Source organism: Anas platyrhynchos, chromosome 21 (assembly GCF_047663525.1).
Source record: "Anas platyrhynchos isolate ZD024472 breed Pekin duck chromosome 21, IASCAAS_PekinDuck_T2T, whole genome shotgun sequence".
Classification (NCBI taxonomy): Eukaryota; Metazoa; Chordata; class Aves; order Anseriformes; family Anatidae; genus Anas; species Anas platyrhynchos.
Genome location: NC_092607.1, coordinates 8,563,215 through 8,575,524, shown reverse-complemented (window position 1 = coordinate 8,575,524; position 12,310 = coordinate 8,563,215). Strand labels below are relative to the sequence as shown.

At 56.3% G+C, this 12,310-nt stretch overlaps 1 long non-coding RNA gene across 3 annotated transcripts; it reads right to left on the bottom strand.

Annotated features, from left to right (window-relative positions):
- Positions 1-335: 335 nt before the first annotated feature.
- On the bottom strand, positions 336-8,789 carry LOC106018417 (uncharacterized). 3 transcript variants are annotated; one of them, XR_011804518.1, is made up of 4 exons: positions 8,655-8,789; positions 7,068-7,224; positions 3,371-3,454; positions 336-2,766 (listed from the first exon to the last, which is right to left on the bottom strand). It is a non-coding gene; the product is annotated as an uncharacterized lncRNA (long non-coding RNA). The 3 variants fall into 3 exon arrangements; XR_011804519.1 differs by lacking the exon at positions 7,068-7,224 and having other exon boundaries at positions 3,371-3,457; XR_001192499.5 differs by lacking the exon at positions 7,068-7,224.
- Positions 8,790-12,310: the final 3,521 nt, after the last annotated feature.

The window sequence follows — 12,310 nt, the reverse complement described above, 5'->3', positions numbered from 1 at the left end:
AGCCTCCTGGTTGCTCCTGTTACCCCAAACCTGCTCCTCTGGGGCCGAGCCCCCTGCACTCCTCTCCCTCTTATTCCTGTTGACCGCCCAGACCCCCAGCCCCCTACCTGCCCCCAAATCGGGACGGGTGATGAAGGACAAGCCCTGGCCTGGATCCCTGGGGCCCCGCTCAGCCGCCCCAGCCTCACAGGGTGACTCCTGCAGGTGCCTCCTGCAATTTTCTGGGGAGAGCAGAGGGGAAGGGAGGTCACAGCTCCCCTTGTCCACATGCAGAACCGAAGCTACGAGCAGGAGAATTCGCTGGCTTCAGTGGCTGATGCTTTTTTGCTGATGCTTTGCTGCAGAAGCCTGCAGAGCTGCCGTGCTCCAAGCCAGGAGGGGAGAGAAGTCCAGGTGACCTCCAGATGATGCTTGAATCGCAGCGCTGCCAGCTCTCAGCAGGGAGGTGCTGGGGGGAGAAATAACCAGCTGCCCTCCCCGCCGGGGAGCAGACCTGAGCCACCCGACCTTTCCAAAACGCTTGGCCTGGGAAGCAAGAATAATCTGCTCAGGGGATTAAAACCCTCTGCTGGTCTTTTAAACCATCCACCTGCAGCCCTGCAGAGGGGGTTTCTGAGCCAGGGGCTCTGGGCAGGCAGGATTTGCCTAAAAAGGGCTGAGAAAAGCGAGCTGTGATGCTCCTGGGAGAGAGGCAGGGTGCCAAGGGGCTCCAGTCCTGCAGCTCTGTGTCTGTGCAGGGAAAGCAGCCCTGCGGCTCAGCTCCCTCACAAATCCCCCATTGCTGCCTCAAAACAAGTGCTGACAGTCCCAGGAGGTGCCCCAGGTTCCCCCCAAGCCCTGTGCTGGGCCAGGCGGGACAGGGGGCTCTGTCCCATCGCTGTCTGGGACCGTGTGAAGGATGGGGGCTGTCCACAAAGCCCCAGAACGTGGCCACCCTGCTCCTCTGCTCCCTGCTGCCCGCAGCCTTTCCCCAGCCAGCCCTGCCCTCCCCTATCCCCCCGGCAGGTTGGGCACCTCCAGGCGTGGGGCCAGGAGCAGCCCCCCCAGCCCCAGCCCATCTGGAGCCCAGCCTTGCAGGCGCACAAGAGTTTGTTTAAGAGTTCACCGGAGTCTGAAGGGAGAGCTCGTCTCGGGCGCGCCCTGTGATGCTTTTCCATCCTAACTCACATCAAATCATCGCTGGACATTTATTGTTTCTGGGCACGCTCCAGTTCCTCCAGGAGATAGCAATCAGAGGGCCCCTCTCCTCCTTTTCCTCCCGCTGTCCTCAGGCTCAGCCCCATCCCCTACAATTTCCATCCAAACTCAACACCCCCAAAGCCCCAGGCAGGGCTGGATCAGGCCCTAGAGGGGCAAGGGCTGCACGTACCCCGAGGGAGGAGGAATCACCAAGTCCAGAGAGCGCGGAGCTCGTTCCACATGGTGGCAACAGGACTGGGAAGGGCTGGTGGGAGCAGAGCACTGCAGCCTGGGGAGGAATCACGAGATGCAGCCGCCCTCCCGACCCCCCGCCAGGCACGAGGGAGGAGGTGAGGGGCTGCAGGAGGGTGACGGGCTCCACCTTTGCCCCAGGATTCCTGCTGGCCACTGGTTGATGCTCCCTGTTGCCACTGGAAAGCTGCTGCAGCCTCGGGGTAACGCTTTCAGCACAAGTCCTGGGAGTTTTTCACTCCAAATTTATGTTCCAAGGCTAATTTCTCACTATTCATTTAGGGAGTCTGCCTTTCCGTGGGTGTAAATTGGTGGACTTCTGCTGCCTGCACTGATTTATATCAGATGAGATGCTGACCCCAAATTTGCAGTTAGCACAAGCGTTCCTGCCAACAAAACTTAAAGTATTCACAGAAAGCGAACCCAGGAGGCACATGAACACGGTCCAAACAAATCTAATTAAAGCTTTAATGCAGAAAATTCTTCCTTGCTATCCAACAGGAATCCATACGATGATACTTGTCCTCACCTCACTGGGGTTAAGGCCGGTTCGGATGCCCAGGGTAACCAATATTTGCGCCGTGAAATCAGGCTGAGCACTCAGCAGCCATCCAGGCATTTATCTCTGGACCCCTCAGAGCTCCTTTGTTCCCACTCTGCATCTTCCATCCTTACAGCATCTTTTTGGATGGCCCTTGGGAGCACTTTTGGATGGGAGAAACAGGCACCGTACGTGTTTTTTAGGGTCCTAAGTAGGGTTAGGCTTAGTGTTACGGTTAGGGCTGCTTGGAAAGAGCGCAGACGCAGAGTTCTGTGTCCTGTGGGGTTGTGCAAAGGCTCCCCAGGGGAGTTCAGGTGTGCCCAGAGGCTTCTGTTGGGGGCATTTTTTGATGGGAGAAAGCGGCGCCGTAAAGGAGCTCAGCTCCTAATTCAGCCCAGCCCAGCTGGGGTGCTGCTGCCTGGGCTGCTTTGGGAAAACCTCTAAGGAGCAGATCCTGGCAGGGGCTGAAGGGCTGGAGGTGCTGCATGTCCCTGCCACAGCGAGGCACCTGGCCATGCAGCAGCTCGAGGAGCAGCCTGGCAGCTCCACGGGGCCCCAGCTGGCTCCCAAAACGTGGTCAGGGCTGCTCAGACACCAGCAGGCTGCGGAGAGCTGGTGCCACACGCACAGGGCTGCCTGCTCGGCTGGAGGCAGCTGGCACCGTGCTAGGGAATTCAAGCCCTCCCCCTGGGCAGATCCTTCTGGTTTTCTTCATTGATCACTCAATCGGCGCAGCCCCCCGCAGCTGGAACATCACCGGGAGTGCTTTGGTGCTACAGAAACGGGGCACGGACCTGGACAGATTTGCAAATAAAAGTCAAAACTAAGCAGTGCCGGCCACCGCCAGGCAGGAGGCAGCTGCCAGGAGGGAGGCAGGGCTGGACAGCCACCAAAGCTACCCACGAGGAGAGAACCCAGCCTGTCAGCTTCCCCCTTACCCATATATATATGGTTGCATGTATATTTATATGTATTTATAGACACAGCATCCCCGTTTACTGCCTCGTTTCCCAAACTGTTCATGGTGCCAGGGCATGCAGCACCCTGTACCCTCACCCTGTACCCCGCCACCCCAGCCCACTGAAATCCAAGAACTGGAGGCAATAAATCCGAGACTGGTCTAAGTCTCTTCTTTCCCCACTTGCTCTACTTCTTCCTGTCTTTCTCTCCCTTGCTTTAGCAGGGAATCATCCCACTCTTCTTCCTCACTGCCCCTCTAATAAGCTAAAGAAGACAAACTATGCCCCAAGCCCCGAGCCACCTCATTTCATCTGCCCTCCCAAAGCCCCGTGTTCTCCTGCAGGATTGCAGCAGGATGCCCCTGCAGGCATTTTCCAAGACAGGAGAAGCTTCAGACCGGCAAAAATGTACAGAATTTAGTTTATTCTCTTCCCTTACCTTTCAGTGACCTTCGTGGAGCCGTAGACAGGCAGCACCTTCCCTCGCTCCCCATCCAGCCCCAGGACAGCCCCAGCCCCGAGCCTGCTGGGGAAGAAGCCACAGGAATGCAGAGAGAAAGAACAAGGCAGGTGGGGAGAGCGGGATGGGGAAGCAGAGATGCCAGGGTGGGCACTGCTGCCTGGTTTGTGGTGGGAGCCGGGAGCATCATGCTCCCAGGGCCATGAGTTCTTGCTCTTTGGGTGCACAAAGCTGCCGAGGGAGCCTGGTTGCTCACGGGGACACCCAGGTTTTAGGTTTGCATTCACTGTGTTCACCTGGGCTACAGCAGGGATGGAGATATCCAAGGAAAGGTCTGAAACAGATGGTTCGTCCCCAACAGTTCCTCTGTGTCCCGCTCCTTCCCTCCATCACACCGCCAAGGAATCACCCCGGGCTACAGACCTTCCCCTGCGGGCACAGCCAGACCTACCTGGGTATGGCAGGGCAGAAAACCAGCCTAGACCAAATAGGTCTGGGGGAAGAAACACGCATCCCTGGGGATGGGCCTTGAAATGGTGAAGGAGACACTCCCTGAGCCACCGCTGCTCTGGCTGGGGATGAGGTCTGGGGGCTGCAGAGCCCAGGGCAAGGCCACCAAGGGATGGATGCTCCAGGGCAGGGTTAAGGCTCCTTACAGCTGGCACCACCAGCATCTTCCATACATCACATCCAGACTCAAAGCCCTCAGTGGCACTGGGTACACCATGAAAGGATCCCCCAGGACCTTGGGGGCTCCTGCATCCCCTCCACAAGGCTCAGCTGCCCAGCACCCGGTGCTCCCCCAGGCCCCCTGCAGCAGCGGGGGAGGCCCGGCAGGACACAAGCACTGCTGTCCTCTCCAAGCGTTTTACAAGCATGGCAAAAGAATGAAGACAGGAGAGCTGTAAACAAGCTAATTTGAGCATCTCCCCAGGGCCTTGTCAAGTCAGCCTCAGCTATGGTCAACACCTCATGTCAGCCAGAGACCAGCAAGGCCAGGCTGCCTCGGGGACCCTCGTGCTAATTGCTGTCAGGTGCTTCAGCAAGAGGTGGAAGAAAAGCAGGGAGAACATCCCCCCTCCCTCCCTCCCTCATTCCCACCCAGATCCCTCACAAAGTTCTCTCAGCTGGCTCCTGGCTCTTCTCTCCTGCATACCCTTCGCCACGGGATGCTGATATCAAGCCTACACAGCATGTGTTTCTAAGGAGTCGTGTTTAACGCAGCAGAAAAAATATACTTTCACCCCCCAAATTGAAGTTACATCAGGGCCAAAAGCATGAAAAGTGTTTGTCAAATCGACCGAGATTATTAAGTTTTCAGGGATCATTTCCTGCCCAGGTCTCTTCTCCCCTGCTCCCCTCGTCTCCCTCCCCTTGTCTCCCGGAGCTGGAGCCTTGCTCCGAGCCAGCGACCCACCTGTTTCTAAACCAAAAGCTTCTGCTGGGAAGTGTGGCACAGGAGACGAGGAATTCAATGGAAAAAGTACAAGGTCAGGATGGAGCCGTGCCAGGGTTGCAGACTGCAGCTACAGCTGGGAGCAGACTTCCAGAAAACGGCCCATCCTTCCTGGGGACCATCCTCAGATGTCCCAGAGATGAAGCATCAAACACAGCTTGCCAAGAAGCCCTGCTATGGCCTGGGATCCCAAGCACCATGGAAGAAGCAATGGCAAACCCCAAAGAAAAAGGGGAAAAAATGAGAGCCTGGTTTGCAAGTGGGAAGGAGGAGGAAGTTAGACAGACAAGCATCGGGTCCGTGACAAACTGTGCCACCAAGATGTCAAGCAGGGAATGAAACAAAGAGGCAGTGATGAACCTGGCAAAGCCACCGTACAGCCAGCAGCAGATGTATTCAATTAGCCCAAGAGCCAATATCCAACCAAACACCAACCTAGCCAGCAAAAAATAGACAATAGACCACTTGTTCCATCAAACAGCTGAGTTAATAGCAAAAACGTGCAGGGAGTGAGCGAGCAGCCAAAAACCCACGCCAGCCACTCAATAAGTCAATTAACCAAAGACCCACATAATCAGCCACTTAAGTAGAGCTGAGCAAATAACTCGCAGTGAGTTATTTATCCACTGAATTTAGCCCCTGGTTTTGCTTGGGCCATCTCTGTGAGCACGTCAAGTCCCTCCAATTGATTTTCAATTAATCTCCTTTTGGCTGGTTCGCTCTGCGCGTGGCTGGCCAGAAGTTAACATTCGAGCAGCACTTGTTATCTGTGATTGCCCAGCAAGATTACATGCTGCTCTCTCTGGTCTCAGATTAGGTAAACACGGCTTGGCCGGTGATTTCCAGCCCCCAAAATGCTCAGGCAAGACTGCCGTTAATCAGCCGGGACACAGCAATCACGTTATTCAAAGGAAGAGCTCAGCAAGCTGCTCATCTAACTAGTCCTAGAGGAAGGCTGGTGGTGCTGCTCCAGCAGCGGTGGGAAGCTGTCTCCTGCTTTCACGTCCCTCTGAGAAGTGCCTCTGCTCCGCTGTGGGGCCACGGCCAGGCCGCTCTGCTCTTTGCAGCAAGGGCTGGGGACGTCGCAAGGCTCCGGCTACTGCCAGAAGGTTAAAATAAGAACAGCAACAACAGGAGCCTGACCGTCCGAGCAGGAGCTTCTCAGGGGAGGCCGTGCTGCCCATCCCAGAGCCTGAGGAAGGGGCTTTGTGGTGGCTGCTGTCACCACTGCCCCACCGAGCCCTTCCCCACCTGCCGTCAAGAGGCCTGGCACCTTCTCCAGCCAAACAGAGCCCACACAGGGCCCTTACTGCCACGGGCCCACGCCAGGAGCAGGTTTGGCACAGCATGTGGAGCCAGGCCCTGCCCTGTCACGGCCATTCCTACTACAGAGGGTGGGGAACGTCCCATTCCTGGCCTTCCTTGCCCCAAGTTGGCCAAGAAAAGCAGCCAACCACAGAGGCTGGCCGGGCCAGCTCCAAGCACGGCCCCACGTGGCTCAGGGAGCCGCATGTGAAATTCCTCTCCTCCCGGGGCTGCCGCGAGCGCTTCACATCCAGCCCTGGCCGGGGAGGAGGCAATGTGCTGCCGTCTCGGCGCTGCCAAACCACATTGTCAACTGCTTTGCTGCTGCCTGTGAATCCTAATCCCGCAGGCAATATATAACCAGCGGGAACAACACCGTCTCTGGAGCGCCAAGCGGGACATCAGAGGAGTGCTCCCATCCCCTGCCTCGCCGCGGGGCGGTCGCAGGGGCTGTCAGCTTAGCGCTAACAGCACTTAGCTCGCTGCGGCAGCCAGCTGAAGCAAGTGATCCTTACTTGCCCTCACGTCCTAACGAATTGTGTCTGGTTCCTCGCCCCGCTCCGCGAGTGCAGAGCAGCAAGGTGCCGCTCGCAGCCTGAGCCGTGCTGATTTTGTGCTCGGGGGCTGGGCAGAAATTGCCTTTGGAAACGATTTTTTCGGTTTTGTTACCTTCAGAAACCTGGCCCGTGGTTTTCATCCAGATAGCCTCTCCTCCAGCTCCCACCGCTGATTGAGTTTGGAGCTCGGCTTTCAAAGAGGACTGACCTCTCCAAAGCCAAGCTCGGCTGTGAGTGTTGAGCTTCAGCCTCAAGACCAAACAAAACCACCGATTTCACATTATTTCAATACCGAGCTATAAATCAGCTCAGCCTTGGCTTGACTCGAGGCCAAGGCCTGACTGAAAGGTTCACGAACCTTAAGGAATCCTTTGACGAGCTTGATCTGAGATTCAGATTTGTAATGAAACCCCCAAACAGTGAAGTTCTGCTGGTCTCACATAATTCCAGGTTTTGTTGTGAACATTTCATGCAGCTCTGGGGACACAGTTACACCAACATAAACCCAGTTACTCCTTTAAAAAAAAAAAAAAATCAATAGGGCTGGCCTGGATTCATGCCGGTGCAAGAGCAATCAACCCAGCCCAGAAAAAAAAGGTTATTTTTATTCCTTGGCTTCTGTTTTCCTAGAATCCACCCAATAAAAGTTCCCAGCCTCAGTCCAGACTGTAGAAATGCAAATGCCAGTAGAGCATAAACCCTAGCATATGTCTGGAGGAATTTGTGTAAATCAACAGGGTTACTCCATCTGTGGGAGGCTGCTCTGTCTCACGTGCAAATCGATCAAGTTAAACAAAAACCAAGGGGAGCCCAAGGACCCGTCTGCAGCTGGGGTCAGGGCTCCTCCCAGACCCCATTTGCTGTTCAAATATTCAAGTGCTTCGAGGGGCTTCGCTGAAAATGGCCATTTTCTGGGCTGGTGTGCTTGCTGAAGGGCAGAAAAACCATCACCTCCAAACCCAGAGCAGACAACGGGCCACGGAGATCCCACGGCCCCATCCCTGCTGGCCCTGGTGGGGTGGTGCTGGGCTCTCCGGAGCTCGGGTCAGGCTTTTCTCAACCCATTTCTCACAGAGTCCCAGCTCGCAGCAAGCAGCCGAGTTTGTGCTCTGGAAGGGAAACGCTGCAAGGCTCAGTGGATGCAGATCTCCACCCTCGCGATCAAGGATGCGCGCCGGAGCAGCGCTTGGCCTGGCACCAGTTACGGCTCCTTTCTATGCCAAGCATGTCCCGCAGTAGGACAGCGAACAGCAGGAATTCCCTGGATTTACTTCTTTTGAAAAGCCTCTTCTTGCAGAGGCTGGAGACCTGGCAGGAAGCTGGAGCTGTTTATTTCCCCGTGGCAGCCCCAGAGGTGTAGCACAACCAAACACTCTTGCTTGCCTGCTCCCCATCTGCACCGCAGTGCTGGCAGGCAGCTCTCCTCTCACAGCTCCTTTTCGTACCCAATACTTTTTGTACTGCCTTTCCGAGGCTTATGACAGCCTGCCACATCCCCCTGCCCTTGCTTCAGTCCCGTACCTGCTCCCAGGGGTGGGGTACTTTGATGCACGTTCCCCTCCATGCACTGGGAAGGGAGGTCCTAAAAAGCAGCCTGGGCATTGCTTCAGCAGTCACCTTCCTGCTGGAAAACCTCTGGTTTTCCATGCTAGGCTCTTCAGAGGTGTTAAGAGTGATTTCCTCACTCCCTGGCAGCACCTTGCTGCCCATCCGGTGCAGATGGGCTGAGATTTTATTTTGTATTTTAAGCATTTGCTCAAAAAAAAAACCTTCAACGCCCCTTGGTCCAAGTGACTCCAGGTCACAGCTTTCATTCGTGCCCATCCCAGAGGGGCTGGAGATGTGACTGCTCGGGGGGCTCTTGGTGCAAGTAATATATATTTTATTATTTTTTTTTTTTAGCAACAAAAACACAGCGGTAACAAAATATTCTCTCTTGTCCTACCAGTAGCGAAGGCCAGGAGGAAGACGTGTGAGCACACAGAAGTCACAGCACTACCAGGGAGCAGCACAACTGCGTTACCCCACGGGGCAAGGGCCAGAGGTGACCCCGCACAAGGGGTCCCAGCACCAGCAGGGCACAGCACCAAGCAGGATTTAGAGCTGGGGCTGAGCTCAAATAGAGCTTGGGGCCAGGGCAGGGCTGTGGGTCAGGGCCCAGGTGAGGCTGGCCAAGACAATTAACATCAATTAGATGCATCTGAAGGAGCATTCAGGGCACCTGGTGGACATAGGTACAGCACCGATGTACCTGGGGGAGGCTGGCCCAGATGGTTTAGAAGCACCAGACTTTTTTGTGTCCATCTCCCCCTCCTTGGCACATGGCACAGAAGAAATTCAGGGCTCCCAGGGATCCCTCCTGTGTGGCGATGCTGGGGGTGGATTTATGGGTCTGCTGCCCACTGGGAGCCTTTGCTCACAGCCCCCACTTCCAGGGAGGGACTCCAGGTCGAATGCCTTGCAGCAGACACCAGGATTTGGCCCCTGAGCGCTGTGCACGAGCGGGGAGAGCCCATTTGGGAATACCGAGCTATTCAAACTGGATCTGAGCTACATTTTATCTCATTGGAATGGGTTCGGAGGTGATGTAAGCACTCAGTGTGCTCGTACGCTTGGGATCGGGATGAGATGCTGTTTATCATGAGCTGACAAGTCAAGGAAGGATGCAGGGAAACGATCTGGGACTTCCCAAGCAGGCCGTGCTGGAGCTGTGGGCTGAGACGTGACTGGAAGCTGCGAGGATTGATGGCCCCGGTGCTGCTGTACGAGGCGCGAATGAATGAAATTCTGTTCCCCTTACAAAGGAATGCCATTAATTCAAGGGGAGGTAGGCCAGATTTTTCTCCAATGTGATGAAAGCAGAATTTGGCCCTTGATCTCGCAAAGAAAACGCCTGTCTAGCAAGTTTTGAGGCGCTTCTTTCCATTTCTCTTTTGATTTGATTACATTTTCCCCTACAGAAACCCTTTTTTTTTTCTTTTTTTTTTTTTTTCTTTTTTTTTCCAGTACATGCAGAGAGGAAGGAAGGGAGAGAAGGGCAGGAGACCAGAGGGAAGGGGAAGGTGATGAGCCAAGGGGAGATGTACCCCGGGGAGGAGAAGCCTCTCCCCTCCAGGGAGATGCTGGGTGCAAAGCCCTGGGCTGGGAGGTCTCCAGACCCCTTTGGCTGGAAGTCATAAGCAAACCCCTGGTGTGACTGAAACTGCTCCATCTGCTTGGTGCAGACAGGAATTTGGGGCAGGAGGGGCCCGACGGGTCCGTGTTTGCTCACATTCCTCTTCCTGCAGAGTTTCAGGATGGAAGAAACTGGGGGAAGCAGGGGACGGAGGTGCCTGCAGGGTGACGCGCTCCCTTGGCCCGTGCTGGTCTGGGAGGCAGCACCACGGAGTAGAGGAGCCTGGGCTGGGGTCCCCGCTCCCTGGCTGTGCCGAAGGGGCTGTGCCATCCCCTGCAAGGCAGTGGGGAGCAGTGCCCTTGCTGAGGTCCTGCAGGCCCCCAGATGCGATGGGTCCCGCACCCCGTGTGCATCCATTGCACACAGATGAGGTGCCAGAGGTGCCACCTTGGGGCTCAGGGCTTCAGTCCCCACGAGCGGTTTCTGCTCAAGTTCTCTGACCTGTGGCTTCACCTTCCATCACTTTAGGGAACTTCACCTAATTCCCTAAATGAGCCAGTGGTGTCTTTCCTTTCGGAGCAGCTGGCACGGAGATGCTTTGCTGTGCATCACCCAGAGCAGGGGCAGACCCTGGGCGCCCCGCTGAGATGCACCAAAAGCCATGGAGCATCGCGTTGGGCATCCCAGTCCTGCTGGGGGCTGCTTCTCCCCACCAGCAGGGCACAGTGGTACGGCAATGTACAAGCAGAAGTAGCAGATACATGTAAAAAAAAAAAAAAAAAAAGAAGGAGAAGAGGCAATAATCCAGAATTTTGCTGATATAAACACAATACCAGCACTGAACAAAACTGGAAGGAGGCAAAAACATCCCAAAGACATAAAACATCAGGCCCCCTGGAGAACCTCCAGGCTACATGCGCCGAAATCTGTCAGCCTCTGAGAAATGAGCGCTTAACCCCTTTTCAATCTCTTTGGCAGTCCAGTGGCTGAAGATTTATGTTGGGCTGTGGGCGAGGGATGTTCCCCAGCGCATCCTGCCCCCTTAGATAGGGGTGAGAACGCAACAGGCGCCGGCTGAGTGCCCCGGTCCCATCCTGGTGGGACACCAGGTTCCTATTTATGTTCCTGCAGCTCTCCCCATTGCACGTAGCCGCACCCCTGCGCCGTCCTCTGCACCCACCAAGGTGCTGGAGGCAGCGGGACCTCACGATCCGGGTGCTGCTCCTTCCCCAGCCCTAATTGCGGAGGTGCTGCGGGGACCGGCAGGACCCTGGGGTCAGGCTGAGCTCCGCCGGCCAGCCCTGCTCTGGAGATGGTGCTGATGCGTTCTGACAGGCCTTCAGCACACCTGCTACTTTGGGGGATTTTTCTCTTAGGCCAGGGCGTGTTGACAGGGGCAGACATCACTCGAGGGTGTTGAGGAGGGAGCTCTCCGAGGAGGTGTCAGGGAGGATTTTTGCCGGCTGCCTGCCCGGCGGCGAGCGGTGGCAGCAGGGCACGGCACTGCTCTCGTGGCGCAGTTGTAGGGCCCTGCCCAGCTCACTTTTCCCAGCTTCTGTTACGAGCCCTGACCGTGTTCTTTTTAACGGCACTTTAAAGCCAATTAGTAGCTTTAATTTATGGAGACCACACACATGCCCAACCCTTGTGTTTACGCTGGATGACTTCCATCCTGGAGAATTTCTTGGCTTTCTGTCCATCCCCGGGATGCTTCCAGGACTCCGCCCTCCCCTGCCCAGCCCTGTGGCCCCAGGGGAGCCGAGCAGGACTCATGGCCAAGGGATCAAGAGGGGAATGGAGCTACCTCGCTTCCCACCCTCCTCCCCCCCACCACCCAGGGAAGCATCCCGAGCTGAGCAGGGATCGTGCTGCTGGCACAGGGAGGGACTGGGGGGCTGGGATACTTGGAGTTAAGCCAGAAAGACCCAGATTTGGTTCTGCTCCATGGCTGCAGCACCCAGAAAGGCAAAATTCTGTGTCAGCACCAAGCTTCATGGGCCGAGATGGGGCACCCTGGCAGGTCTAGTGGCCTCGATGGATTTCCTCCAGATGGACACAGGAAAACAAAACTATCCACGCCGTAGCTCTCCTGCTGGGCTCATCATCGGGGTGAGGCTGTGCAGGGAGGGCAGGTCTGAACCACACCAGCTGGGCACGGCACAGCAGCCTGGGCTTCAGCAGGGAGCCCAGCGAGGGCTGGAAGGTGTTTCTCAGCCTGGGAGCCACCGTTTCATCCCAGGCTGCTGCAGAGCTCCCCTTGGAAGGTGCCTGGTGGAGGGCTGCAGAGCCACGCTGGCTGGATCTCCCCGCGAGCTTCCAGACATGTTACATGTCGAGCTGCTGCTCTGCAGCAGTGGGAACCGAGGGCTGTTCTCAGCCTCCTTCCCTCTCCAGGCACCACCCGCGCTCCCCTTGGCAGCGTTCACTTGACCCACGTGTCTAGGGAGCAGCCAGCGATTCGGGAGGCGAGGAAGATGCTCGCTGTC